Consider the following 16,561-nt stretch of genomic DNA (forward strand, 5'->3'; position numbering starts at 1 on the left):
GGAAAAAAATAAATAATTTCTATACATGCAATAGAAAAATGCCAACTCATACGAAGACAAACTTTTTATTATCATGATATATATATAATTATAGTTATAAAGGTTATATAACTTTAATTTGCTCTAAGTTTCAAGGAAAGTACCCAAACTTTAATGCAGCTCAAGGTAAAATCTTTATAAGCTAAACTTACATCTGAGAGAGCAAGTGACTTTTAAAAATTAATGTTTGGCCTACATCAATATTTCACAATACAGACCCAGACTTAGGTCCATTTTTTTTTTCACTAAGATAAAATACTTGCAGTGGCAATGACTATATCAGGGCTGACAAAATACACCACCTTTGAGAGTTACATTTTTTGTTCAACTTTTGAGGTTTGGCAACAGGTTCGGAAATAAAAGCAATAGATCTAAATGTATTCTGTCATCAAAGAGCTAGCTCATTTGCTAAAGCCTAATATTTTATTGTAAGTTCTTAATTAGACATTGCAATAGAATCTGACTTAGCTATCTTTTTTTTTTATTAGCAATCGGCTTTTTGTCTGATCATAAGCTGATTTAAAAACTGGTCAATAATCTATTCAATTTTTATTGCAATGTTACAACTATCTCTTGTAGAATTAAGTGTTCCAATAGAAAATCAAATCTAAATATGATGACAATTAACGATAATAATTAAGGTGAAGTAATAATAATAATAATAATCTTCCACCATAAGGTTATACCTGCCCAGGAAGGATGGAGGCTGTGGATTGCAGAACATCTTCAAATTGTGTAAGACGCAAGTTTCAAAAAAAAGAAAAAAAGATCAAAACTGCACTCATCCAGCAATGGACTAGTTTGCTTCTTACGCAAATACGACTGCGATATGACCCCTCTGAACCTACACAATGTTAATATCGGTTTGGACGACGTAGGGCATGAGATTAGCCAAAGGGAAGAAAAAACACTCCAGGGAAAATTCCCGGCTTTATTAGATGGGGACAACATTCACAAGGCTGCTTCCTTAGCATGGCTCCAAACAGGTCATCTCTACCCTGAAACTGAAGGCTTTGTTACAGCAATACAGGACAGAGTAAGTAGGACAAAAAATTACGAGAAACATATCCTAAAACTCAACATTGTTGACAAATGCCGAAAATGTGGAAATGTGGGTGAGTCAATTGAACACATTATGGCAGGATGTTCAGCCCTATCGGAATCTGCTTACCTAGGTCGCCATAACCAAGTTGCAAAGTTAATACACCAGCACTTGGCTTTGACGTACAAATTGATCGGTAAGAACACTCTTCTTTATTACAAATATTCACCACAAGAGGTTTTCGAGTCTACTGATCATCTGCTGTACTGGGATAGACCTACTTTGACCGACAAAACGGTTGATTTTAATCGCCCTTATTTGCTGCTCATCGATAAAAAAAGAAAAAGCCGCTACCTTTATTGACATCGCCATACCACTATCTCATAATGTAAGAAAAACTGAGTTGGAAAAGCAATGAAAATATGGGAACCTAGGCTTGAAGATTAAGGGTTTATGGAAGTTATCTAAAACAACAATATACGCCATTGTTATATCAGCCGAGGGGATAATAACAACTGACCTCACAGATACCTTCAAGAACCTTGGCATTCCTAGGAACATTCTCGATGTAAAATGTTTGTTGTAAAATGTTTTACATGTTTCGGATGTTCCTTCAGAGTTGAAGATAGTTTACTTCCTAGTCCAAACCCCCCGCAGGGGGACGGGGGCGGGCAGGGTTTGAACCCTGGACCATCGATAAATCTGAACGACAGTCCAGCGCGCAAACCGCACGACCAGGCAGCCTGTCAGAGGGCGGTACTGCTGCAGACCTGCCACATCACCAGAAAATTCCTCGGTGGAAACTGATAAAGGGATTACGATGAAATTTGTTTCCCTTTAACGAAACTCGACCCTGGCTGCGCCAGAGAATGAATACCCTTTCTTTTCTAACATAATAATAATAAGGCTTGTCTTCGAGTCCGAAGATTAATGAGGAATGCATTATTTCCCGCAGATACGCAGCCCCAGCTGTGACCTACATATTTTGCCACACCCAGCGGAGTCATAACCATACAGTAAAGTAAACATACAGAAACTACATATTTCAAGCTGACTTTGCGACATGAAATGTCTGTTTAATAGAGTCAGTTAACTTTACAGTAAGTACAAAATACACAAATTAATTGCGTGTTTGTTTTTAATATTTAGGCCTAAATTTATGTTACTGCACAAGGGACGATAATTGCCTACTATTTTTTTGTGTGTTTGCGACCATTGCCAACCAAAATGCGCACTTACACAAATTTTATCTTTTCTTATAGATTACAGACGTTACGTCTAAAAAAAAAGAAGATAATTACGTCCTACACATTTTATGTGTCAATCTAGTCATGCATGTCAGCCAGTGACTTAAACTCTGCTAAGTCGTTGATTTTCCTGGCTGATTCAGGCAACCCATTCCATTCAGTAATAGCACTATGGAAGAAAGAGCACGTGTACGACTTTGTCCTAGCATATGGAACAAGAAACGTGCCTCTATCTTTGTGTCTTTCTGGGTATTTTATTAGGTTTTGTTTTTCTATAACAGAAAATTATGCTTTCTCTAGTTTAGAAAAAAATGTTCGATGCAATTTTTGATGTTTGGTATGCATTTTGATGGTCCCGAGTTCAAACCCTGCCATTTCCCGTCGTCCAGCGGGAGGTTTGGGACAAGACCAAATAATCCTCATTTCTAAAGGAGCGACCGAAAAGAAAACGTCCATCGTGGTTCAATGATGATCACTTTTATCACCAAGCGGCTGAGAGCTTTGCACTGTGATATGGTGCCTTCTCATGTGGCTGGTGAGGCTTGTGTGGGCCTCAAATGTTCAGCTGCACACTGGGAAGGTTATTCCAGCTGAACCATACTATCATTGGCCTTTTTTTCTCTGACGATTTTCTTCTGCTAGCGCAGTTTGGGAAAAGGAGGGGGGGGGGAGGTGACTAAGTGACTTGCACTGAAAATGTTAGGGAGGAGGAATTCGCGCAACACTTCGACATCATTCTCTCATCCTAAAGCCCATCTTTTTCCAGAAGAAGATTGTGTCAATTTGTACGGGGCCGGGTTTAGGTTTACGATATAGGTCTATAGAGCGCATTAAGTGCCAATAAGCATTATATAGTAAAACAACGCGGCGCTTCAGAATAGATGCATTTAGAAGGGATGCATTTACAAAAGTTGCATGTATAAGAGATGCATTTAGAAAAGATGCATTTAGAAACGATGCATTTAGAAAAGATGCATTTAGACAACATACATTTAGAAGAGATAAATTTAGAAGAGATGAATTTAGAAGAGATGAATTTAGAAAAGATGCATTTAGAAAAGATGCATTTAGAAAAGATGCATTTAGAAAAAATGCATTTAGAAAAGATGAATTTAGACAACATACATTTAGAAGAGATAAATTTAGAAGAGATGAATTTAGAAGAGATGAATTTAGAAAAGATGCATTTAGACAACATATATTTAGAAGAGATGAATTTAGAAGAGATGAATTTAGAAGAGATTAATTTAGAAAAGATGCATTTAGAAACGATGCATTTACAAAAGATGCATTTAGAAGAGATGCATTTAGACAAGATACATTTAGAAGAGATGCATTTAGACAAGATGAATTTAGAAAAGATGCATTTACAAAAGATGCATTTAGAAAAGATGCATTTAGAAAAGATGCATTTAGAAACGATGCATTTACAAAAGATGCATTTAGAAGAGATGCATTTACAAAAGATGCATTTAGAAGAGATGCATTTACAAAAGATGCATTTACAAAAGATAAATTTAGAAGAGATTCATTTACAAAAGATGCATTTAGAAGAGATGCATTTACAAAAGATGCATTTAGAAGAGATGCATTTACAAAAGATGCATTTACAAAAGATAAATTTAGAAGAGATGCATTTACAAAAGATGCATTTAGAAGAGATGCATTTACAAAAGATGCATTTAGAAGAGATGCATTTACAAAAGATGCATTTAGAAACGATGCATTTACAAAAGATGCATTTAGAAGAGATGCATTTACAAAAGATGCATTTACAAACTATGCATTTAGAAGAGATGCATTTACAAAAGTGCATTTAGAAGATATGCATTTACAAAAGATGCATTTAGAAGAGATGCATTTACAAAAGATGCATTTACAAACTATGCATTTAGAAGAGATGCATTTACAAAAGATGCATTTAGAAGAGATGCATTTACAAAAGATGCATTTAGAAGAGATGCATTTACAAAAGATGCATTTACAAACTATGCATTTAGAAGAGATGCATTTACAAAAGATGCATTTAGAAGAGATGCATTTACAAAAGATGCATTTAGAAGAGATGCATTTACAAAAGATGCATTTAGAAACGATGCATTTCCAAAGATGCATTTAGAAGAGATTTATTTACAAAAGATGCATTTAGAAACGATGCATTTACAAAAGATGCATTTAGAAAAGATGCATTTAGAAAAGATGCATTTAGAAACGATGCATTTACAAAAGATGCATTTAGAAGAGATGCATTTACAAAAGATGCATTTAGAAAAGATGCATTTAGAAGATGCATTTACAAAAGATGCATTTACAAAAGATGCATTTAGAAGAGATGCATTTACAAAAGATGCATTTAGAAGAGATGCATTTACAAAAGATGCATTTAGAAGAGATGCATTTACAAAAGATGCATTTACAAACTATGCATTTAGAAGAGATGCATTTACAAAAGATGCATTTAGAATAGATGCATTTACAAAAGATGCATTTAGAAGAGATGCATTTACAAAAGATGCATTTACAAACTATGCATTTAGAAGAGATGCATTTACAAAAGATGCATTTAGAAGAGATGCATTTACAAAAGATGCATTTAGAAGAGATGCATTTACAAAAGATGCATTTAGAAACGATGCATTTCCAAAGATGCATTTAGAAGAGATGCATTTACAAAAGATGCATTTAGAAACGATGCATTTACAAAAGATGCATTTAGAAAAGATGCATTTAGAAAAGATGCATTTAGAAACGATGCATTTACAAAAGATGCATTTAGAAGAGATGCATTTACAAAAGATGCATTTAGAAGAGATGCATTTACAAAAGATGCATTTAGAAGATGCATTTACAAAAGATGCATTTACAAAAGATGCATTTAGAAGAGATGCATTTACAAAAGATGCATTTAGAAGAGATGCATTTACAAAAGATGCATTTAGAAGAGATGCATTTACAAAAGATGCATTTAGAAGAGATGCATTTACAAAAGATGCATTTAGAAGAGATTCATTTACAAAAGATGCATTTAGAAGAGATTCATTACAAAAGATATAATTTTATAAAGATAAATACATGATGGACTATAAGTAAAAGTAAGACTTCGATAAGCCTACAATATCAATTTGTAATATAGTTTCGTTCAAGGACCCCGTTGGTGTCATGGGCTTAGGCGCATTGATCCACTTGCCCCGTTTTTGCTACGCCACAGGTTTCTACATGTGACGTTGACGCCTTTGCACTGAAGCATAAAGTACAGCTGTACTGTACCTCTAAGAATTCGGTGGTCGTTTCAATATTTGTGCACTCAAATTACAGTTCTTTTTGGCAACTGAACGTACCTGGCCTGTTTAAGAATGAGGGGCAAAGGTTGTGAAATAAGTTTCGTAACACTTTTTCTATTTGTATTTCTTTCTTTGTATTTATATAGGTTTAATATTTCTTGACTTTGTTTAACTGTCAAGTCACCTTCAGATTTAAACAAAAAAAAAAACAGCTTCTGGATTTTGAAATTTGGTTAGAGAGTTTGATTAGGGTGCAAAAAAAAAAGTTAATGAGAGAGAAAAGAAGAGGGAAAGACCTAGATATTGAGACTTAGAGACATGGAAAGTTAACTCTTTCTCTCCTGATTGACGATACCATTAAATTAGATTAATTTTTGGGTTCAAAAACTTTGATTTTTATATAAAAATGATCTACACTTATCAATACACACTTTGGTTTCTTATAGTTATAATGTTTTTTGTTTGGTGTAATGCACAAATTGTAAGACAAATTTCCTTACGGATAATAAAGATTATTATTATTATTATTATTATTATTATAACATTTTCTGATTAACAGAAAAACATTATTGAAGTTTAACCCTAACAATACTAACAGGCTGGATTAGCAGTCGATTATGATATTATCCCAGGTCTATCAGACCATGGGATCATTAAAATACACTGATAAAAGCAATATAAAACCCAAAAGAATAATCTCACTCTGGAACAAATGCAACCTAACACAACTATACCCAGCTGCTTTAAACTTTCAACAAACATTCTAATCAGAAAAAGACATTATAACCAACCAGTCGATGTCCTCTGGAATTTTGTTAAAAACTATCTTAAAAACATTATAGAAAATCATATACCAACTGAATACACATCAAACAAAATAAATAAATGCTGATTTAAAAATAGAATAAAGAATGTGTAAACGGAAGGAAAACCTATATAGAAAATTTAAAGACACTAAGGCAGAAAGAGTTTATAAAAATATATTAAAATTAAACACCTAACCCAAAAAGTAATCAGCTGCAGAGCAAACTGTAATAATAAATTCTCTAAATCAACACCAATAACAGTAATCTCAGGTGTACCTCAAGGAACAGTCCTAGGTCCACTATTAATTTTAATTAACATAAATGATTTACCAGATTGCATTAGTTCAGAAACAAAAGTCAGATTATTTGCAGACGATTGCATAATATATAGAACAATAAAAACAACACAAGATACAGAAATTTTACAAAGAGAATTAGATGAATTACAGAAATTGGAATAAATTGGAGTATGTCTTTCCACCCAGAAAAATGTCAGTTATTAACAGTAACAAAAAAAAAACTAAAAAAAAATAATTCCACTTATCTTATTCATGGTAAACCAGTAACACAGACTAAAAACGCAAAATACTTAGGTGTTATAATTGTAATAGGCAGTAGACAGTACTTTTCGAACTTTTAAAGAATGCAGTGATGTGTATGGAAGGACTTGCTAATCTCACATTCATTACATTCATTATCCGTCCATTGGAAAGTGTTATAGACTTGCACTGCTTCTTGGCCGATCACATGCAATAATGTCATAGACTTCTCTGCTTTTTGTATCCAGTCCACTTGCTATCGTATAGATCTGAAAGGATTGTTTGAACCTTTTCCAATTTTCTGCTACGTTGCCATTTAATTCCAGCGGTTGTGGCGGGTGGAGTCGGTCCATCTGACACCATGTAATAGACACACTAAACCAACAGGAGCTTCAATAAACACAATGATTTTATTAGTCTCTAATTATGTTCTTTACTCCAGCCACTTGTTCTCTAAGCTGACCTCCTTTTACACACAGTCCTAACACACTGCTGTTCACTCAACCATGTACACTCAAGGTCCACTGGTCATTTCATACACAGGCATACACACTGCACTACCAGCCACGCAAAACACATACACTTACTATCACAATAATAAATGAAAAACTGTCAGGGAATCCCCATATTGATGAAACTATCAAAAAAATCAAACAAAGCATTAGGATTTATTAAAAGAAATTTCTATAAATCAAATAAGAACATATAAGTTAAAATGCTATTTAACTTTGGTTAAGCCAATAATAGAATATGCATCCTCTGTTTGGGACTCCTCAACTCAAGAAAACATTAAGAAACTGGAACAGACACAAAATAGAGCAGTGAGATTCATAACAAACGAATATTCACATTTGACTAGAGTAACACCTTTAGTAAAATCACTAAATTTAGAAAGCCTCCAGGATAGAAGACTCAAAAGTAAAGAAGCAATTATACATAAAACACTGAGCCATAATCTTCAAATACAAAAACAAAATTTAATAAAATACCCAGAAAGACACACAGATAAAGGCACATTCCTCTTTCCATATGCTAGGACAAATTTGTACAAGTGCTCCTTCTTCCCTAGCACTATTAGAACATGGAATGGGTTGCCTGAGCTAGCCAGGAAAACCAGCGACTTGGCAGAATTTAAGGCATTGGTTAATATGCATGTCTAGATGCATGACGCGTAGGACGTAATCATCTTCTTTTTTGAAGTAACGTCTTCGTATCTTATCTTATATATCTGTATTAAATAAGAAGATAAGACAAGTGAAATACAAAATGGGAAATATGAATAAGGCGGAAAATAATTACGGAGAAATAGAGTTAAGAAAGACACAAATATATAGGGAAAGAAGAAAAATCGAGAGATAGACAGAGGCAGATAGAGAGAAAGAGAAAGAAGACAGACAGACAAAAAGAAAGAAGTTAGCGAAAGAGTGAGAGAGACAGAAAAAACAAAATATGCTGGCCTTTTCCTGCGTAGGCTACTATATGTTCTCCCATCTTAAAATCTCGTGGGGACAATTTGGTCAGTTTGAACTCGTGTGTTGACGTACAATAGTAACAGTAACAATAGTACGTTATTGTATCAATTAGTATGAGGAAAATTGTGTATGCTAAATTATTAAGGAAGGGGACCCCAACTCAATTTCGTTTCGAGCGGCCCTTAACTCGTTCTCTCCGTTATTATTTTTCCACTCTTCGAAGGAGTTCTTCTTTTCTTTCTTTCCTCATTACTATTTCACTCCCCTGTTGTGAATAAGTTTCAATAGATAGGAAATGTTCTTGCAACCAATCTCCACTTTAGATGGTCTCACGGTTAAACACCATTTCTCCTCAATGTATCTAGAACCATTTCTAGATGTTGTAGGTGATCTGACCAAGTAATGTCATGAATGCAGATGTCGTCTAGGTAGCACAGTACATGGGGTAGATTAGACAACACCTTTCTCATCATTCTGCTGAACGTTGCTGGTGCGTTGACAAGCCCGAAACTCTTGACATTAAATTGAAATAAACCAAAAGGACTACTAAACGCTGTAAGTGGTTTAGCTTTATCTACCAAAGGTATCTGCCAATACCCACGGGTCAGGTTGTATCTTTTCATTAATACTTCCTTCACCTTGTCATAATCCTCTAAATCTTTCTTAGAAAAGTTGATACAAGCTTGCAGTGCCTTTCCCTGTAATAATGTATAAAGATGACTTCCCCATTGAGTTTTAGGTATTTCTGTAGCTTGAGCATGCACTTCAAATCTCGCCAAATATGCATCCATTTGATCCACGTTCTCATTAAAAGGTGGCAACTTTGGCTTCCATACAGGTTTTATATGCTCTTTGAGTTCTTTCTTTTCCATTAGCTCCAACTCTCTGACTCTCAATTTGTGAGAGAGAGAAAGCTATGGGAGGACAACATAAAAGAATGGAAGGGCATGCCATTGAAAGAGGGTCTAACTAAGGTAAAAAGACAGAGAAAAATAGAGAAAGACAGTCGATGAATCTTGCATGGTGACCCAACTGTCCAACAAACTAAGGGATAGGTAAAGGTAAGGTAAACCGGAAATGATTGGCATGTTTTTTAAAAATCTTCTAGGGGAAAAATAGATCTAATGTCTGCGCGTGGTACAGAAGTAAGGCTGGAAAACCTATGACTTAGCAGAGTTAAAGTCCCTGATTAACATACACGGCTGGAGTAACACAAGGATACGCGTAGGAGACGAGGTGGCTGAGTGGTAAAGCGCTTGGCTTCCGAACTGAAGGTTCTCTGGTTCGAATCCTGGTGAAGACTGGAATTTTTTTTATTTTGGGAACTTTAGGACGCCTCTGAGCTCCTATTGGGTACGTTATGGTTGGTATGGTCGCTGTGCTGGTCACATGAAACCCTCGTTAACAGTGGGCCACAGAAACAGATTACCTTACTTTCTTCTCTTCCTAGATCGGAGAGTCTGAAAGGTGAACTTCACTTTTTTACGCGTAGGGCGTAGCCCTTCTCTTTTGAATAAAAGGTCCGTAATTTATGAGATAAGTATATGCATTTGGTTCATTAATAAAACTGGAATATATAAATATATATATATATTTATAGCTTTTATAAAGCTTATGCTTATAGCATGCTCAGAGCGCTTTTGGTCCAATCTCATTTGTGGACCAGTGGGGGGGAGGGGGTATCTAGGAGTTGGTTTTCCGTGCTGCCTTTAGGCGCTCAGTAAACGCAACTCTGCCCGAGTCGGGAGTCGAACCTCGAGCCCCCTTCTAGGTAGCCAAGCCAAGCCAAGTTCAAGCGCACTTAGCCTCTCGACCACGCTTCCCACACAATAGATTTCAACCTCGCAACTCTACTGCTATCTGCTTTTTATCCATTTTTTTTCCTTTCTTTTTATCCTCTTAAGACTAATTGTTACAATTACACTTAATATAAGCTTTGTTGGTTTTTTAAAGTATTTTTTAAAACCTTTTTCTTGTTAATTCTTTGTAGTGCTCTCTTTTATGTTCTGCTGTGCTTTGTTTAAAAAACTTAACGTCACGTAAAAGAAAAAATTAATAATATTAGGTTAGCAACGAAAACAACTGTCACGCAGTTCGCATTTGAGTCATCTGGTATTAAAAGAAAAGTCGCACTAAAAATATCCAAATCTACTGACAAGGGAGAGTCGGAATAAGCATTGGGTGATAACATTTAGTAGGCCTAGATGTTAATACTTTCATTATCTGATAACTATATATATATATATATTGTTACATATTTCTATCTTCTGGCTAAATGTACTAGTAGGCACACAAATAAAAACACTGCAAAGAACTTGACGACTAAACTTTCAGCTTCATATAACTTTATTGACTATTAACTCTAACATTTCGTCACTGTAACATGTAGCGTAGAAGACTGTACAATATCTGTCAGTTAACAGTTAGCTATACTTCGTTGCAATTCATTTCTTCACTTCGTTGCAATTCATCTCTTGTCAACTTGCATCGAGCCGTATTCCACTGAACAGACCACCGACACACTTCCCAGTGTCGCTCCAGGTCTCCCAAAGCTTAACCAAGTCGTACTCAAGTCTGCCGAATCAGAGCCGTACACGTCTTACATCGACTGTATCGACTGTAACGGCTCAAGTAAACTGTAGTTCGCTGTATAGACTTCCTTAACGACAGTAGTCCACTCCAATTAACTCTAGCCTAGTTACTTGCATCGAGTCGTACACATTTCTCTTCCACTAGAGCCGCACACGTCTTACATCGATTGTATCGACTGTAACGGCTCAAGTCCACTGTAGTTCGCTGTATAAACTTTAACGACAGTAGTCCACTCCAGTTAACTCTACCCTAGTTAACTTACATCGAGTCGTACACATCTCTCTTCTACTGTCTCGCACAGTAGACAACAGTAACGACGACTGTACCTACGACTTCCTACGACTGACTTTCACATTAACTCTCTGGCTTACATAGAGTCCCTAATCGATCCTCCAAAGTTGCACAAACACTGCTAGTATCTTCTGGGACAACACGTGAGGAAACGTCACATCCTGTCTTTGTTTATACATGTAGATTCCAGAGAACACTCGCTGCTGTGTCATCTCGCCGGGGTCACACGTTGACCTCTACCTATCACTGTTCATTTGTAACAATATATATCTATAGGCCAGTGATGCCCAACCTAATTCGACCTGCGGGCCATTTTAATTTCTGACACTCGTGAACGAAAAGGTAAAAAAAAAAATTAAATCAAATGTACCTGAATATGAAACTATTTGATTAGAAACCCATGGATCTAGAAACAATACTTACGTTATGGAATTGGATATCTGAAGCTTTTTTTTTTTTTTTTTTCAAGCGCAAGAAAATGGCTTAATTTCTGTACTTTAAATAAGAGCAACATTGTAGCAAGCTTTACCACCGACTCATTTTCTTGTCGCTTTTTCATAAATATTCCTATCGATCCTCCAAACTGTAGGCGTAGTTTAACAATCTTTTATTCGCGGCTCAAACCAAGAATGTCGTCATGTTTCTATCATACTGACGTTTATATGTTGTTGTTGTTTTTTTAATAGCCACACTTTCTTTACAAATCAAATATGTTGGCTTATGGTCATGCTCCACAAAAGAAAGTTGAGATCCGTTTTCTTTTTCTGGTAGATTCTCATCTCATAAACACACAAATGTTAAAGGTCATGGTACCAATCAATTAAAGAAAAATTTAGGGCCCTAACGTAGGTAAAGATAAATAAGTCAATCTTTTTTTTTTAAAAGGGGGGTGGGAGATGCCTACTCTTTGTGCCAACATTTTTGCGGGCCGGATGGAACAACGTCGAGGGCCGGATCTGGCCCGCGGGCCGTATTTTGGGCATCGCTGCTATAGGCTGATCAAGCTATGTGCACGTCTTGAAGTACTCGCTACAAAATCGCCTGATTCCACAAAACTGGAAAACTTAAATGATTTTCTCCCAATAAGACCACTGGCGGATCCGGGGGGGGGGGGGGGGGCTGGAGGGGCGATCGCTCCCACCCCCAGTCGGCCGACCCCCACCACTTCGACGGGGTAAAGAAATCACAAAATTTGTATACGAATTTATTACTTATGTTAATAATATATTCGAATTATTTACATTTCAACCTATTTTTTTAACTATTTCGCCCCCCTTTTGGTACGTTGGCCAAATAATGGGGTGGGGAGAGAGCGATGGCATCAATCCGACACCCCCCCCCCAAACCATAAACTTTCGAGGGGGGGGGCGCCCGGAGCGGTCCAATTTATTTGTAGAAATAACAGTTTGTTAACAGAATCAATTAAATTTCTATTGATTAAAACTTGATATTGGTATTTTAACTGGTCTTTATATTATGTCGTTCCCCTGTTGGCTGATTGGGTGAGGTGGGGGGGGGGGGCGAATACATATACTGCCCTTCCCACCTAAACCTTTGAGTGTGGGGGGAGCGGTCCTACTTTTATGGTTAAATAATAGAAAACAAAATTAGTTGAATTACTATATAATTTTTATATTATGTCGCTCCCCTTCTGGTATCTTGGCCGATTCGGTGGGGTGGGTGGGGGGCTATTGCATCTACTGCCCTTCCCGCTCTAGCCCTCTGAGTGGTGGGGGCCGGTGATATTTTTATGGAAAAATCATGGTTTGAGAACAAAATTAGTTGAATATTTATATAACATAAGCTACATGTTGATATTTGAACCCATTTGTATAAAATGTCGCACCACACTCTAATCTCAAATTGTATCATTAGGAAAAAGGGTTGTACCAGGTGGGAGGGGCGATACAAGCAATCGCTCTCCACCCATCGGACAAACCAATACTTTTTCTTTTTGTATTTTAGTTAAGAAATTAGAAAATGTTTTAGAAAATATGTCACTAATATAATTTATATATCATATACGCTATAAATATATTCTTTATTCCCTATTCTTTATTGTCAAACGCAATCATTAGCAGAAATTATAAAAAGGAGCGAGGATTAATCGTTTTCACTCTAACGTCCCATGACGTTTTAAAACAGAATAGTCAAATATGGCGACAGAGTTTATGTAATTGCACAGTCCACAGCAGCCCTTTCAAAACTGAAAATCATTTGGAAAGACAGGGCTTGGCCCTCGGCAACAAAATCAGACTGATGCGCTCCCTGGTCAAGGCCACATTTTTTATATGCTTGCGAGTCTTGGACGCTGACTGCAGAGCTAGAGAGGAGGATCCTAGCAATGGAATTGAGATGCTACAGAAGTATCCTAGGCATCACTTTCAAAGACCGCATCACAAACCAAGAGATTAGAGACAGGGTTACTGCAGCGATCGGACCCCATGATGACCTGCTAACTATTGTAAAGAAACGCAAGCTTAAAATATATGGCCATATTACATGATCCAAGGGGCTCGCAAAGACCTTCCTTCAGGGAACAGTACCAGAAAAAGAAGAAGAGGCAGACAGAGAAAGCGATGGGAGGATAACATAAAAGAATGGACGGGCCTGCCATTGATAGAGGTTTTAAACAAGGCAAAAGACAGGGACGAATGGAGAAAGACGGAGGGAGAGAGAGAGAGAGAATGTCCTTTCAGGTACAATGAATAAGTGTGCAAACTTTTAACTTTATCTGCGATCGAATGCCACAGGCCCATTTGCCCGTTTATATATTTTTTTTAAATTCTGTGCTGAATTGTCTCAGAATTGAGTGATTTTACTTAATAGGCTACCTGGAGGGCAGGATGAATACATTGTTTTGTTTTGTTTTTCTTGCAGACGTTTCTTTCGATCACGTAAATAGTAAACTAATGTATAGCCTACTGTACCATTTTAACAACAATCATTTCTTTTTTATTTATCTAGCAAATTAAATAATCTTATATTATTCAAAATTTTTTGTGCCAATTGAATATGCTCACCTATTCGGACTCATAAAATTATATTTCAATTTTCTAAACCCCAAAAAAATCGTATTTATTTAGACTAACATAATAATTATGTCATTAATTATGCGAATAGCTGAATGATTAGGAAAGTGAGTGCATGCGAGAGAGAGAGAGAGAGAGAGAGAGAGAGAGACGGAGGTAGAGCAGAGACCAGTCAATACAAAACCCAAAAACAAAACCAAAATGTATTACCTTGATTAAAAACTTCCTATATCAGAAATGTTTATTTTAGACTAATGCACGAAACAAAAAATATTAAATAGGAAAAGTATTACAAAAAAAATAATAGTAAAAGTTAACACAGATGCATCCGAGCATTTCATCTAGATATCGTATCAGTTAAGATTGTGACCTGATTCAAGACCTTGTATAGCGAACACCCACCTACACGCAAACAAAAAACAATCTAGTTAATCACATTTTGTGCTCCTGCTGATACTACATGGGACACTAGTTCAGCATTACAAAAACTTTAATTATATTGAATTATTAGCACCTATATAATATTTATGTAGGAGCCGGGTTTATTGAAATACTTAAGATTATTCGTATGTTCCGAACCGTGTATAGCTTAAAACGACTAAGGGTTTTTAATTTTTATTTATAATTAGCCTTTTGTGTTATATACATATTTTTTTTTGTGCTGTCTGTCTGTCCGTACGTTTGTCTGTCAAAGTTTAGATCTCAAAAAGTAGAAGGGTTATTGAAAATCAGTTTTAATGATATTTTGTGACTTGCAAGTTGTTTTCTTTTCATGATAAATACTTTCATTTTTAAAACTATTATTAGGGATAGGCTTAATACAAAAAAGCAAATGGGAAAAGTATTTAAGGAAATGTAAGTGATTATAGTGTATAGTTTTATAACATTTATGCTAACAGTTTTGTTATTTCTCAAAATTATTGGTACATTTCAGACCTTGCGATCTATAGGGCAAATGATGTAAAGATCATCCTTTCTGTGGCGCACGTTTAACGAGGGTGTCATGTGGCCAACAACGACCAACTGCCTTTACTTATCCTCAACTAATGTCAGGTACCCAGAGGCACCCTATAGGGATCCCGAAATTCAAAATTCTAGTCTTCACCGAGATTCAAACCCAGTTCCAGGACCCCCCAAGTTCGGAATCCAAACGCTTAACCACTCACCCACCGTGCCACCCCCACCCCGATATTTATATATATATATATATATATATATATATATATATACACTAAATTCGTCATTGTATAGAATGCCTAATGCATGGTAGGATAGAATTCTGACGATTTCATTTGAAGTAAGAAATACGCTTTCTATTTCCTACAGTGTACAAATGTGCACACTATTTGCCAGAATTCGGTGTAGCCTACCATGGGTGTACAGGCGAGTCTTGATTGTATACAGTGCTATACTCTGCCTTGGCATTCTTTGCCTCAAAGTGTGAAATGCCATTTTAAGGTGTGACATTCTAATTAGTCGTCTCTCGGGGAAAAATGTTTCTATTCACCAGTAATCTGAATAATTTTGTAATTTTCTTAAAAGTGTGCAGGTCTTTTTAAATACAACTTTGCTTGCTGTGCCATAACTTTATTATGCTTGTTAAATTGTTGATACCGGTACGGAAGATGTTTCATATTGTGTTGTAAAATGTTTTACTTTCGGATTTTCCTCCAGAGGTGAAGATAATCTACTTCCTAGTTCAAACCTCCCGCAGGACGACGGGCATGTGGCAGCGGGAAGGGTATGAACCCGTGACCATCGAGACAACCGAACAACAGTCCAGCACACATAGCGCACGACCAGGCAGCCATCCTGTTGTATGAAAGATGGAATAAAAGATTGATCATCTTCACCTATCCCTTAGTCTGTGGAACTGTTGGGGCGCCACACCTGTCGACCGTGTTTCTTCATTCCTGTCTTTTGCCTTGAATAGAATCTCTTTTCATTGACAGGCCCGTCCATTTAGTATATTCTTTATTCCTATGCTTTCTCTGTCTGCCTCACATTCTTTTCCCTGATTTTGTTCCCTAAAGGAAGCCTAGGTTTTTGCGAGCCCTGAGAACTTTGTGTTGTTTTAGTTTGCGATTTGTTTTTTACATTGGTCAGCTGGTCATCTTGGGGCCCAGTTGCCATTGGGGTTTTCCTGTTTCGAATCGCATTTGTGATGCGGTCTTTGTTGTTGATACCTATATTATCCTTCTATAGCATCTCAATTCCCTA

At 36.4% G+C, this 16,561-nt stretch overlaps 1 protein-coding gene across 1 annotated transcript in view; it reads right to left on the minus strand.

Annotated features, from left to right (window-relative positions):
- The window catches only part of LOC106053220 (MAM and LDL-receptor class A domain-containing protein 1-like), a 107,682-nt gene extending 92,941 nt beyond the window's left edge, over positions 1-14,741 (minus strand). The window contains exon 1 of the mRNA XM_056043065.1: positions 14,552-14,741. The gene's annotated coding sequence lies outside the window, so the exon portion shown is untranslated. The remainder of the gene's footprint in view (positions 1-14,551) is intronic.
- Positions 14,742-16,561: the final 1,820 nt, after the last annotated feature.

The sequence above is a fragment of the Biomphalaria glabrata genome, chromosome 10 (genome assembly GCF_947242115.1).
Source record: "Biomphalaria glabrata chromosome 10, xgBioGlab47.1, whole genome shotgun sequence".
In the NCBI taxonomy this organism is placed as follows: Eukaryota; Metazoa; Mollusca; class Gastropoda; family Planorbidae; genus Biomphalaria; species Biomphalaria glabrata.